This window comes from Rana temporaria, chromosome 3 (assembly GCF_905171775.1).
Source record: "Rana temporaria chromosome 3, aRanTem1.1, whole genome shotgun sequence".
Taxonomy (NCBI): domain Eukaryota; kingdom Metazoa; phylum Chordata; class Amphibia; order Anura; family Ranidae; genus Rana; species Rana temporaria.
In genome coordinates this window covers 94322682-94336964 of record NC_053491.1, presented here as the reverse complement: position 1 = coordinate 94336964, position 14283 = coordinate 94322682, and the positions used below count along the sequence as shown (strand labels likewise).

The window sequence follows — 14283 nt, the reverse complement described above, 5'->3', positions numbered from 1 at the left end:
CTCATTGGGACCTTCAATACTGCAGAAATTGTGCCCTGATACAATCCTGTCTCAAAGGTCGACGGACAATTCCTTGGACTTGGCTTGGTTTGTGCTCTGACATGCACTGTTAACTGTGAGACCTCATATAGACAGGTGTGTGCCTTTCCAATCAACTGAATTTACTACAGGTGGGCTCCAATCAAGTTGTAGAAACATCTCACGGATGATCAGGGGACACGGGATGCACCTGAGCTCCACTTTGAGTGTCATGGCAAAGGCTGTGAATACTTATGTACATGTTTTTTCGTTTTTTATTTTTAATAAATTTGCAAAGATTTCAAACGTCTTTCAGGTTGTCATTATGGGGTATTGTTTGTAGAATTTTTAGGGAAATAATTAATTTAATAAATTTTTGAATAAGGATGTAACATAACAAAATGTGGAAAAAGTGAAGCGCTGTGAATATTTCCGGATGCACTGTATCTTCCAGACCAAAAAACACTTTCACTGTTAACTACTTGCCGACCTGCTGCCGTCATTCTACGGCGGCAGGTTGGCTCTCCTGCGCGAGAGCCCGTCATACTACGTCGGCTCTCTCGCAGGCTACCAGGGGCGCACGCACGCCCCCCGCCGACTCCCGTGCGCGTGCCCGATCGCCGTCAGGCACACGCGATCGCTCGTTACAGAGCGGGGACCGGGAGCTGTGTGTGTAAACACACAGCTCTCGGTCCTGTCAGCGGGGAAAATGCTGATCTTCTGTTCATACAATGTATGAACAGAAGATCAGTCCTTTCCCCTAGTGAGGCCACCCCCCCCCCCACAGTAAGAACACACCCAGGGACATACTTAACCCCTTCCCCGCCCCCTAATGTTAACCCCTTCACTGCCAGTTGCATTTTTATAGTAATCCAATGCATTTTTATAGCACTGATCGCTATAAAAATACCAATGGTCCCAAAAATGTGTCAAAAGTGTCCGAAGTGTCCGCCATAATGTCGCAGTGCCAAAAAAAATCGCTGATCGCCGCCATTACTAAAAAAAAAAAAAATATTAATAAAAATGACATAAAAATACCCCCTATTTTGTAAACGCTATAACTTTTGCGCAAACCAATCAATAAACGCTTATTGCGATTTTTTTAACGAAAAATATGTAGAAGAATACGTATCGGCCTAATCTGAAGAAAAACAATGTTTTTTTATATATTTTTGGGGGATATTTATTATAGCAAAAAGTAAAAAAATATTCATTTTTTTCAAAATTGTCGCTCTATTTTTGTTTATAGCGCAAAAACTAAAAACTGCAGAGGCGATCAAATACCACCAAAAGAAAGTTCTATTTGTGGGAAAAAAAGGATGCCAATTTTGTTTGGGAGCCACGTCGCATGACCGCGCAATTGTCAGTTAAAGCGACGCAGTGCCGAATCGCAAAAAGTACTCTGGTCTTTGACCAGCAATATGGTCTGGGGGTTAAGTGGTTAAAATGTATTCATTCAAGAACATTTTTCCATCCTCCTCCTTCAATTGTTCTCATCACTGTGATCAAAAATCTATGGTTAAACAAAATTGATGAACGTTAAAACTGAACATTTCAAACAAAATTCTACTTGTGTATAGCTAGCTTAAAGTGTAAGTTCACCTTTACAGAAAAAAAGGCAGAAGGGCTTTTTTTCTCGGAAAGTCCAGCCGTGTGTGGCCTCCATCTGACTTCTTTTGTCGTAAGTCCGACAGACCTAAGAAAAAGAAACTGTTCTCTTTCTTTCCGTCAAACTCACGGTGGACTTTTGCACGGTCAAAAGTCTGTCAGTGTGTACGAGGTATAAGGTTACACAGGACCTCATCCTCACCCCAGTCCCGCTGACCTGCAGTGTGGCGATTGCCCAATCTGAGCCCTGCTATAGCCGCCTCACGGCACAGGGGCTTTCACGCGTCTTCTTCCCCTCTGAGAGGGCGGGCTATGTGGATTTCGATTGGACGGCGCCGCCCATGTGACGAGGTACGTTTAGGGGATTAAGCTCCGGGATTTATAAGCCCCGAAGCCGTAAGACGGCTATACCAGAGTTTAGAAAGGGAGATCGCCGTGCTAAAGGTCAGTAGGACTGGGGGGATGAGGAAGGGGTCCTGTATAAATTCACCTTACAGATTTTTCTGTAAAGGTGAACTTACCCTTTAAAGTGTTACTAAGCCTAGGACCCTGCATTCACTATATCTGGTCTCCGACAGTACACAGAAATGCAATTATTTTAGTAAATATAAACTGCTAAATACTTTTTCTCATCAGCAGTCTTGTGACTTCTATCAGTGTCTGGTTAATGCTTGTAGGAGGAGTTTTCATTCTCCTCTGACTGTCCTATGAGGCTGCATGACCCCTGATCATCTGTCTGGACAGTGATGATTGGCCCTGTGTTGATCACATGCACCCTCCCCAAAAAATAAAAAACTCTTTAGGAGCAATTACCAAACTGAGCATGTGTAGAGTGCCCCCAAGGCTCAGTACTATCAGGAGATGGATTGGGGATAGTGGAAGGTGGGGAGGATCAAAGAAGACAGGATCAAACGGCCTTTTTACACAATGCAGAGGATTAACCCCTTAGGTTCTGCAGTGAGTATAACAAGCATGATAAACTGCATATACAGACTGATTTTACCATTGTGGGTTTTGTAACAGTTTAAATGGAATTTAACAGAATAAATCCTCTCCATCCCTCTTCTGCGCCACTATAATTTAAAATCTGGCACGTGTACATACCGTATATACGCGAGTATAAGCCAAGCTTTTCAGCACATTTTCTTGTGCTGAAAATGCCCCCCTTGGCTTATACTCGAGTCACCTTTTTGCGACTGATCTCCCGGACTTTGGGGACCCGGCACACACGTAGTCCTACTCTTCCTTTACAAGTGTGCAGTTTGTTGTTCGGGGGACATACGGCCGGGGAGCACCAATTTCTCAAAGCCGGGCACCCCTGCCATAGGCTCCCATGTTAAACTGTAATTTCTCTGGTGACTCGGGGACCCGATACTGGCCGGCCGTAGGTCCCCTGAACTTGGCACACATGTAGCCCCATTTCTCCTATACAAGTGTGAAAAGTTTCTCCCATGTTAACTACTTGCCGACCGCCCACCGCCGTTATACGTCATCACTTTAGAGATGAATATCTCGGTAACGGTAGCAGCTGCTGCCACAATCGAGATATTCATCTCTTCTGTGGGCGGCCGTGTTAACGATAATGGCGGTCTCCGCGGCGAATCCGCCGCGAGATCGCCGTTATCGGTGGCGGGAGAGGGGCCCCCCCCTCCCGTCGCTGTTCCGCGCCCTCCGCCGCTTACCGGAGCCGTCGGTAGCGGCGGAGGAGATCGCGACCATCCGGCAGCTGAGCGGGGACGAGACTGAAGGAAAAATCTCCTTCGCCCGTCCCCATAGCTCCGCTGGGCGGAAGTGACGTCAAAACGTCAGTCCTGCCCAGCGTCTTAAAGAAACATTTTTTTTTTGTCATTTGAAAAAATGACATTTCCAAATTTTTTTTTTTTTTTTTTGCATTTAAGCCTAAATATGAGATCTGAGGTCTTTTTGACCCCAGATCCCATATTTAAGAGGACCTGTCATGCTTTTTTCTATTACAAGGGATGTTTACATTCCTTGTAATAGGAATAAAAGTGATAATTTTTTTTTTTTTTTTTTCAGTGTTAAAAATTGTAAAATAAATAAAAATAAATGCGAAAAGCAAAAAAATTTTTTTTTAAAGCGCCCCGTCCCGACGAGCTCGCGCGTAGAAGCGAACGTATACGCGAGTAGCGCCGACATATGAAAACGGTATTCAAACCACACAAGTGAGGTATCGCCGCGATCGTTAGAGCGAGAGCATTAATTTTAGCCCTAGGCCTACTCTGTAACTCAAAAAATGCAACCTGTAGAATTTTTTAAACGTCGCCTATCAAGATTTTTAAGGGTAAAAGTTTGACGCCATGCCACGAGCGGGCGAAATTTTTAAGCGTGACATGTTGGGTATCATTTTACTCGGCGTAACATTATCTTTCACAATATATAAAAAAATTGGGCCAAATTTATTGTTGTCTTATTTTTTCATTTAAAAAAGTGATTTTTTTCCAAAAAAAGTGCGCTTGTAAGACCGCTGCGCAAATACGGTGTGACAAAAAGTATTGCAATGACTTCCATTTTATTCTCTAGGGTGTTAGAAAAAAAAATATATATAATGTTTGGGGGTTTTAAGTAATTTTCTAGCAAAAAAAAATGGTTTTGTCTCGTAAACACCGACTCTGAAAAACAGGCCCGGGGCTAAAGTGGTTAAACGTCAGTCTAGTCATGGACACAGTGAGGCATGGATACAGTGAGGCATAGACACAGTGAGGCATGCACATGGACACAGTGAGGCAAAGTGAGTCTGCAGATGGACCCCCTAGGCTTATACTCGAGTCAATACGTTTTCCTATTTTTTTGTGGTAAAATTAGGTGCCTCTGCTTATATTCGGGTTGGCTTATACTCGAGTATTTACGGTACCCTGCCAGTCTTAGTCATTTATTTGAGACCTAACAGAGACCTGCAGCGCATCTGCACAAGCATGGCGGATTTCTGTGCACAAACCCCCCCCCCCCCCTCCAATTTCTGATAATTGAGTATGATAGCGGTTAGTGGTGTGTGTGCGCATGAGCAGAAACAGGATTGGGTGCACAAATGCACTGCAACAGCCCCTCCGTTCTACAAACTCACTACATCTTGCTGTGTGTGTGCCTTTGGTGACTCCAGAGATCGCTGGGTCACACCTATATAAGGAGGCAGTGAGGCCCAGGCTAGGCCGGAAAGCAGGAAACAGAAAAATCTGTCAAAAAAAAATGTTTGCTATTTCGAAAAATTCAGCTTTAACTCCCTCACTCAGGTTTTATTATACGGCCTGATGATAGAGATTGTGGCCCGAATTTACAACGGACTTAGAATCAGTTACGCATAGATTTGGGCAAGATACGAGCGGCGTAAGTCTCCTACGCTGTCGTATATTGGGATGCATATTTACGATGGCCGCTAGTGGGCGCTTCCGTTGATTTCCGCGTTGAATATGCAAATGTGCTAGATACGCCGATTCACGAACGTACGTGTGCCCAGCGTATCAAGATACGTCGTTTACGTAAGGCGTCTGACCGGCGTAAAGTTACCCCTCATAAAGCAGGGGTAAGTCATGTTAGGTATGGACGTCGGAAACATCCAAACAGCATGGTATTTTACGTTGTTTGCGTAAGTCGTCCGTAAATAGGGCTGGGCGTAGGTTACGTTCACGTCGACTAAGCATTGAGCGGGCGTAATTCACTTAGAAAATTCGACGTGATACTGAGCATGCGTGCGCATGCGCCGTTCGTTAAGCGCGTCATTTACGTGGGGTCACGAATCCTTTACATACAACATGCCCCCTACCAGCCTACTTTGAATTAGGCGGGCTTACGCCGGCTCATATGCGCTACGCCGACGTAACTTAGGGAGCAAGTGCTTTGTGAATACTGTACTTGCCTCACTAAGTTACGTCAGCGTATCGCATATGAGATGCGCTACGCCCGACTACATTTACGCCGCTGTACGAGAATCTGGCCCTGTATGTTTTTATGGCAAACTATGGAGCCGTCTTCTATGCCATTAACTTTATGATTGAACGCTTAGGTCATTTCCTCTGTTGCACCCACAAATGTCATGTGCATTCTTGCCTACTAAACAAAAAAAATTGTGACGGAAATGAGAACTCTTATCCACCTAATTCAAAGCTGAGCTTTAACTCATTATGTCCTAGGCTGCATAGAAAAAGGAACTGTTGCAAAAAGATTTTTTGCAACAAGCTGGAAAGCCTCTGGTAATTCTGGTCAGTTACAGAAAGAAGGTTTATGGAAGGGACTTTTGGAAAGGCACCACTATGACAAATATATATAAAAACAATAGTTTTTATTAAATACAATCTTAAGACAATAATAGAATACATGCAACAGTGAATGCAAATTTTTCTCAGAATAATAGGACTTTCTTCATAAATGGAAATGGCTCTAGATCCCAAAAATTTTCGAGGGTAACCTACGCGTTTCTGGGTCCTGAGACAAAGGAATTTCTGGGTCCTGGGATGAAGGAATTTCTGGGTCCCGGGATGAAGGAATTTCTGGGATGAAGCAATTTCTGGGTCCCGGGATGAAGGACTTTCTAGGTCCCGGGATGAAGGACTTTCTGGGACAATGGAATTTCTGAGACAAAAGAATTTCTGGGTCCCGGAACAAAGGAATTTCCGGAATAAAGAACTTTCTGTGTCCCGGGATGAAGGAATTTCTGGGTCCCGGGATGAAGACGTTTCTGGGTCCCGGGACGAAGGAATTTATGGGATGAATGACTTCCTGGGTCCCGGGACGAAGGACTTTCTGGGTCATGGGATGAAGGACTTTCTGGGTCATGGGATGAAGGACTTTCTGGGTCATGGGATGAAGGACTTTCTGGGTCATGGGATGAAAACATTTCTGGGATGAAGGAATTTCTGGGTCCTGAGACAAAGGAATTTCTGGGTCCTGGGATGAAGGAATTTCTGGGTCCCGGGATGAAGGAATTTCTGGGTCCCGAGACAAATGAATTTCTGGGTCCCGAAACAAAGGAATTTCTGGGTCCCGAAACAAAGGAATTTCTGGGAAGAAGGAATTTCTGGGAAGAAGGAATTTCTGGGTCCCGGGATGAAGGAATTTCTGGGTCCTGGGATGAAGTCATTTCTGGGTCCTGGGATGAAGGAATTTCTGGGTCCTGGGATGAAGGAATTTCTGGGTCCTGGGATGAGGGAATTTCTGGGATGAAGGAATTTCTGGGTCCTGGGATGAAGGAATTTCTGGGTCCTGGGATGAAGGAATTTCTGGGTCCTGGGATGAAGACATTTCTGGGTCCTGGGATTAAGGAATTTCTGGGTCCCGAGACGAAGGAATTTCTGGGTCATGGGATGAAGGAATTTCTGGGTAATGGGATGAAGGAATTTCTGGGTCCCGAGATGAAGGAATTTCTGGGTCCTGGGATGAAGGAATTTCTGGGTCCTGGGATGAAGGAATTTCTGGGTAATGGGATGAAGGAATTTCTGGGTCCCGAGATGAAGGAATTTCTGGGTCCTGGGATGAAGGAATTTCTGGGAAGAAGGAATTTCTGGGTCATGGGATGAAGGAATTTCTGGGTCCTGGGATGAGGGAATTTCTGGGATGAAGGAATTTCTGGGTCCTGGGATGAGGGAATTTCTGGGATGAAGGAATTTCTGGGTCCTGGGATGAAGGAATTTCTGGATCCTGGGATGAAGGAATTTCTGGGTCCTGGGATGAAGGAATTTCTGGGTCCTGGGATGAAGACATTTCTGGGTCCTGGGATGAAGACATTTCTGGGTCCAGGGATGAAGGAATTTCTGGGTCCTGGGATGAAGGAATTTCTGGGTCCTGGGATGAAGGAATTTCTGGGTCCCGAGACGAAGGAATTTCTGGGCCCTGGGAAGAAGGAATTTCTGTGTCCTGGGATGAAGGAATTTCTGGGATGAAGGAATTTCTGGGTCCTGGGATGAAGGAATTTCTGGGAAGAATGAATTTCTGGGTCCTGGGATGAAGGAATTTCTGGGTAATGGGATGAAGGAATTTCTGGGTCCCGAGATGAAGGAATTTCTGGGTCCTGGGATGAAGGAATTTCTGGGAAGAAGGAATTTCTGGGTCATGGGATGAAGGAATTTCTGGGAAGAAGGAATTTCTGGGTCATGGGATGAAGGACTTTCTGGGTCCTGGATGAAGAATTTCTGGGTCCTGGGATGAAGGAATTTCTGGGTCCTGGAATGAGGGAATTTCTGGGTCCTGGGATGAAGACATTTCTGGTCCGGGATGAAGGAATTTCTGGGATGAAGGAATTTCTGGGATGAAGGAATTTCTGGGTCCCCGAGATGAAGGAATTTATGGGTCCTGGGACATAGGAATTTATGGGTCCTGGGATGAAGGAATTTCTGGGATGAAGGAATTTCTGGGATGAAGGACTTTCTGGGTCCCCGAGATGAAGGAATTTATGGGTCCTGGGACATAGGAATTTATGGGTCCTGGGATGAAGGAACCCTGTGCACATGTGTGGGAATTACGTCATCCTACGCCGGCCAAACAGTGAAAGACTCTGCCCCCGGAAAAAGCGAGGACCAATGAGGGAGCTCATTGGGGGGGGGGGGGGGTTCATGGACTTTAGTTCCACTTTAAGGACTTATTGATGGGCACAGAGCTGCACTGATGGGTGTCATTAGGAGTTCAGTATTATTACAGTCCTCATAGACCTCTATGTACCCAGTACTCCTATGCTGAACCCCTCCATTCACTCCTATACACCTGTACCAGCCATAGCAGCCTCTGCTGTCACCATCCCACCATTGTGCCCACCACTGCCACTCCTCCCTCCATCCCTCACCACCATCTCCTCTCCCCTCCCCCCTCACGCTTATCACCCCACACATCCTCTATAAATCAGTGTCGTGACAATGAGCACCTACCTGACGTCACCTTCTTATGTCACAGCTGCACACAGATGTCTCACCACTCCCATCCAGACGGTTCTACGTCACCACCCCATTCCACTGTCTGCCACCGCATCCTCACCCCGCCAGCCAATCACAGCGCCGCTCACCCTCAGCACCGAGTCAGGCACGGAGGAGGCGTGGAACAGAGAGGGGGCCAATCCCCGGCCACGTGTTCTACCCAATAGACACGCTTCCCCGTGTGCCTACGTCACAGGCCCTCTCCAAAGACTACAATACCCGGCATCCTCTTTTTCGCGGAAGACTACAATCAATAGTGACTGGTATAAAATATAGTTCTGTTTTTGTTTTTCTGTATAACGTCTATTGTCTTTTATGACATAAATGTTTCCACTTGGGGTACGATTTTTTTTTATAACTTATAAAAATATTGTATAAGTCTGTAAAGGGTTGAGTGGAGGGGGTGGCGGAGTGATATACATATGGGAAGCATTGCAGGAAGGGGACGTACGTACGTGAGCTGTACGTGTCTGCAGGTTGCTAAGGAGCCGGTGCGGAGGGAGAAGCGAAGCGGCTGGTAAATTATCCCGTTCTATGTAGTTCCGTCCAGCGCGTTTCCGGTTTTGCAGTATTGTCTGAGGGATAATTGATGTGGCGGGCTGTGCGGTGTACGGGGCGGCACGGGGAAGCGGGAATACCGCACCTTTTTATCACTGGGAAGGGGGGAATACCGCTCTCCTCTATTCCCAACCTTTGTTGTCGGAGCTCCGCTCACCTCATACAGCCCGGGAGGGAGGCCCGCTTCCCCAACACCACATACAACCCTATGTAATAACAACTATATACTATATATATATATACACGCACCCACCCACCACCCTATGTAATAACAACTATATATATATATATATATATACATATATATATATATATATGTATATATATATATATATACACACAACAACTATATATATATACACACACACCACCCTGTGTAATAACAATATATATATATATATATATATATACACACACACACACCACCCTATGTGTGTGTGTGTATATATATATATATATATATACCCTCCCACTGCCACAGCTGAGTGTGCATTTTTTATTTTAGCAATCATGTTAAAATACAAATTTTTAGGTCTGAAGTTTAGTTATCCCCCCAACATTAACTACTTTGGCCACAGAAGGTTTTTACCCCCCCCCCTTTCCTGACCGGGCCATTTTTTGCAATACCGCACTGTGTTGCTTTAACTGACAATTACGCGGTCGTGCGACGTTGTACCCAAACAAAATTGACGTCCCCCCCCCCCCACAAATAGAGCTTTCATTTGGTGGTATTTGATCACCTCTGAGATTTTTTTTGTGTGCTATAAACAAGAAAAGAGCAACAATTTTAAAGGAAACAAACTTTCTGCTATAAAACCAATAAATAAATGTAAAAAAACAAACAAAAAAGAATTTCTTCATCAGTTTTAGCCAATATGTATTCTGCAATTTTTTTTCGGTAAAAAATCCCAATAAGCATATATAGATTTGTTTGCACAAAAGTTATCGCGTCTAAAAACTATGGGATATTTTTATGGCTTTTTCTTTTTTTTTTTTACTAGATCAGTGATTTTTTTTTTTCGGGACTGCTACATTGCGGCAGACAAATCTGACACTCTTTGGGGTCCAGTGACACCAATACAGTGATTTGTAAAGGATACTGTACTAATGACACTGGCAGGGAAGGGGTTAACATGAGGGCCGATCAAAGGGTTAAATGTGCTCTTAGGCCCCTTTCACACTGGGGCGTTTTTCGAGCGTTATTTAAGCGTTATTACAGCGTTGAATGAATGAATGACTTGTATAGCGCTACTCATGCGAACTGAATCGCCTCTAGGTGCTTTTTCCAGCCAGTGTCTGCTTGGCTGGTGCGGTCATTTTACCCCGTAGGATCGTGACACGCTAGGGACACACAGTCATACACACAGATATACATATATATATATATTCAAGCGTTATTGGAGCAAAGCCTCATCTGCAATCCCAATGTGCTGGTAAAGCACCGCTAACACCCTAAAGCAGGGGTCTCCAAACTGTGGCCCGAGGGCCAGATGTGGCCCTTTGCTAGCCTTTATCCGACCCTTGGGGCACAATTCCTACCACTAACATGAGGCACTATTCCTCCCATTGACACCAACAATGGGGCACTATATTATCCAATTATACCAATGATGGGAAACTATTCCTCCTACTAATAGGGGGAATACTCCTCTTCCTATTGACCACCAACCCTGAGGCCATATTTTTTCTCTCTGATGCCGGGCCCGTGACATTTTCTTCCCTTGCTGGCCCCAATGCGGCCCTCCTAAAGTCTGAAGGGAATAAAGTGTCTCTCTGTTTGAAAAGTTTGGAGACCCCTGCCCTAAAGTTTTAGTTTTTTTTTTTGCAGTGCCTCGGTGTGAAAGGGCAAGGCGTTTTTACAGCGCTTTTCAATTCATTTCAATGGAGAGGGGCGTTTTTGGAGCGTTTTTTTCAGCGTTCAAAAGCTGCTCCAAAGATGCTGCTTGCAGAACTCAGTGTGAAAGGGTCCATTGAGATGCATGGAGAGCATTTTATGAGCGTTTTAAGAGAGCTATTTTTAACGCTAAAACGCTGTAAAAACGCTTCAGTGTGAAAGGGGTCTTAAGGAGTGATTTTCTAAAGCTTCGTACACACGATCAGATTTTTGGACGACCGTTCATCCGTTTTTTTGTGGCATGCTAGTCTCATGTTGAAAGTGAAGAGGTTACTCACTATACGAAAATTCTCATATGAGTGAATACAACGTCAGAAGAGATATATTGGGGGTTATTTACGAAAGGCAAATCCACTGTGCACTTGGAAGTTCAGTCGCTGTAAATCTGAGGGGTAGATCTGAAATGAGGGGAAGCTCTGCTGATTTTATCATCCAATCATTTGCAAGCTAAAATGCTGTTTTATATTTTCCTTGCATGCCCCCTTCGGATCTACAGCGACTGCACTTCCAAGTGTACTTGTAGTGCAAAGTGGATTTGCCTTTTCGTAAATAACCCCCAATGTGTTGGAATAGTTTTGTATGTATTCTTTTGTTTCTGAGCATGTGTAGTCTTGCTCTTATGATGAAAACCAGACTAATTATATGAAAATCAGATGTTGTGTTCACACACGATTAAAATGTTAACGTTTGCACATCCAGCTTTTGTCGTACGAAAAATCGGAATCGGCTGTCAAACACTGTACTAACGATCCGGTAGTCGATAGTCGGACGAAATTGTACTTCTGATTTTCGTATCGTGTGTAAGACTGTCGTGTTGTTACTTATTTGCAAAATGTTCTAACAAAACTAAGAAAAATGTTGTTTTCCAAATCTTTAGCCTTTTTTCGTTCGATTTGCAAAAAATAAAAAAACTCAAAGGTAATTACCACCAAAAGAAAGCTCTATCTGTCTCAGGAAAATTATGACAATTTCATATAGGTACAATGTTGCATGACCGCGCAATTGTCATTCAAAGGTGACGGCACTGAAATTTTTTTCCTGGGCAGGAAGGGGGTGAAAGTGTACAGTATTGAAGTGGTTTAACCCAAAATTATAATACTGTATTTGCCGGCGTATAAGATGACCCCCTAATTTTTCCAGCTAAAATGTTGGTTTTGGGATATACTCGCCGTATAAGATGATCCCCTTTCCCCCCTCATTGTGCCATTGCCTCACCTCACTGTGCCATTGCCTCACCTCAGTTCGCCGATCTTCATTCCTTTATGCCTGGCAGAGTGAGTCAGACTGTGGGCGTCCATTTTTAAATGCCGCGCCTCCTCCTCGTGCGGTTCCGTGATGGACGGAACACTCAGTTTCCCAGAAGAGCCTGTTTAGTGTTCCGCCTATCACGAATGTCCGAGGCCGTTGTCTGTGATAGGCGGAACACTAAACACAGGCTCTGCTGGGAAACTGAGTGTTCCGCCTATCACGGAACAGCACACGGAGGAGGCGCGGCTCTTAAAAAATGGAAGCCCGCAGTCTGCATCCGGCGTATAAGACAACCCCCGATTTTTGAGCCTTATTTTTAAGTGTAAAAGGTCGTCTTATACGCCGGCTAATATGGTAGATTGCAATCATTAGATGTGATGGCTACATTTGTTTCCTTTAGACTTTTTTCCTAGGGCATTTCAAAGTCGGACCAGTTAATGTGGGTCCGATTTGTACATGTCATGCGATATGTGCTCCCAAATGTCGCACCAGTGGGAACCGGGCCTTAGGGCCCTTTCACACGGGGAGGATCAGTAATGATCCGCCTCCGTGTGTCCGTAAGCTCAGCGGGGATCTGAGCCGTCGGCTGACAGGGCGGTCCCCGCACACTGTGCAGGGACCGCCCTGTCTTTTCTCCGCTCTCCCTTTGGGGGGATCGGATGAACACGGACCGTTCATCCGATCCGATCCGCAGACGGAAGAAAAAATAGGGTTTTCTTCCGTCCGCAAAATCGGATCTTTGCGGAGGCGGGTGATTACGGGTGTCAGCGGATGTTTATCCGCTGACACCTGCAATCACATAGGGACCAATTTATGTCCCTTTTTCATCGTATTGTCGTATTGTTTCAAAATTACAGAGCTGCAGACTGAAAATTAAAAGATAATTTTTAATAACATTCAATTACAATATGACTTGGGAAGCAATTGTATACACTAGATTTTTTTATTCCATTTGCCATCCCCCCACGAAAGTCGATTTACCCTTTAACCACTTGCCACCCAGAGATGTACCCATGCAGCTGCAGGCATCATCCCAGTATCTTTTTTAGAGCCAGCGAAGCACTGCTAAATGGCGAGTGAATTGTTTTTACAATTGTGTCTCTCTCCCCCCCCCCCCCCCCCCGCCGCCACCTTCCTGGTCTCTCGTCCCACCCCCAGTCTAAGCCTATTCCATATCCCCCATAAAAGGAAAGATGCCTATATTTACCTATTCTGAAGTTGCTCCAGACAGATCACATAATCTCTCCAGCGCTGGCTTCTGTGTAGAGGAGAGATCGCTGGCAATATATGGGTTACTATAGGGCATAGGTTTTTGGCTGGTGCTGGATCCCGATCATGTGCATGTGTCATGTCCGGACCTCAGCAACTTCAGAATAGGTGAGTATACAGATCTTTTCTTTTACAAGGGAGATGGAGTAGTCTTAGAAAAGGGATGAGAGTAGATTTAGGCTGGGTTTCCTCCAATCCAATTCCCATAGCAGGGGATTGTGACCGGCTCTCACATCTCCGCAGCGGCTCCGGTACGAATTGCACAGGAGCCCTGTGCGTCTTTTGGTCCGTTTCAGGTCCGAATTCAGCCCAAAATTCGGGTTGAAATCGGACCTAAACTGTGGATGGAGACGCACCAGACTCCTGCTGTGAGCTGGAGTGTGCCACGGAGTGAACCCAGCCTTAGGCCGGGTTCACACTGGTACAACACGACAGTCGTACGTTATCCATCGGACTTCAATGAACGGGGCTCCGACTTTGATCCCGACAATACCAGGCACTTTGTGTCTGGTATGACTCTTTAGGGGAAACTCCATGCCAAATAAAAAATAAAAACGTCATGGGGTCCCCCCCAAAATCCATACCAGACCCTTATCCGAGCACGCAGCCCGGCAGGTCAGGAAAGGGGTGGGGAAGAGCGAGCGCCTCCCCCCTTCTGCACCATACCAGGCCACATGCCCTCAACATGGGGTGGTTGTTAGGGTCTGCAGGCAGGGGGCTTATCGGAATCTGGAAGCCCCCCTTAAGCTTTAAAGGGGGGCCCCAGGTCCCAGC

At 45.4% G+C, this 14283-nt stretch overlaps 2 protein-coding genes across 4 annotated transcripts in view; one reads left to right on the top strand and one right to left on the bottom strand.

Annotated features, from left to right (window-relative positions):
• The window catches only part of PEAK1 (pseudopodium enriched atypical kinase 1), a 131926-nt gene extending 123287 nt beyond the window's left edge, over positions 1-8639 (bottom strand). For both annotated transcript variants that reach the window (XM_040342996.1, XM_040342997.1), the window contains exon 1: positions 8496-8639. The gene's annotated coding sequence lies outside the window, so the exon portion shown is untranslated. The remainder of the gene's footprint in view (positions 1-8495) is intronic.
• Positions 8640-8952: 313 nt separating this feature from the next.
• Positions 8953-14283, top strand: part of HMG20A (high mobility group 20A) — a 51136-nt gene continuing 45805 nt past the window's right edge. The window contains exon 1 of one of the 2 annotated variants that reach the window (XM_040342999.1): positions 8953-9057. The gene's annotated coding sequence lies outside the window, so the exon portion shown is untranslated. The remainder of the gene's footprint in view (positions 9058-14283) is intronic. The other variant, XM_040343000.1, reaches the window with a different exon arrangement.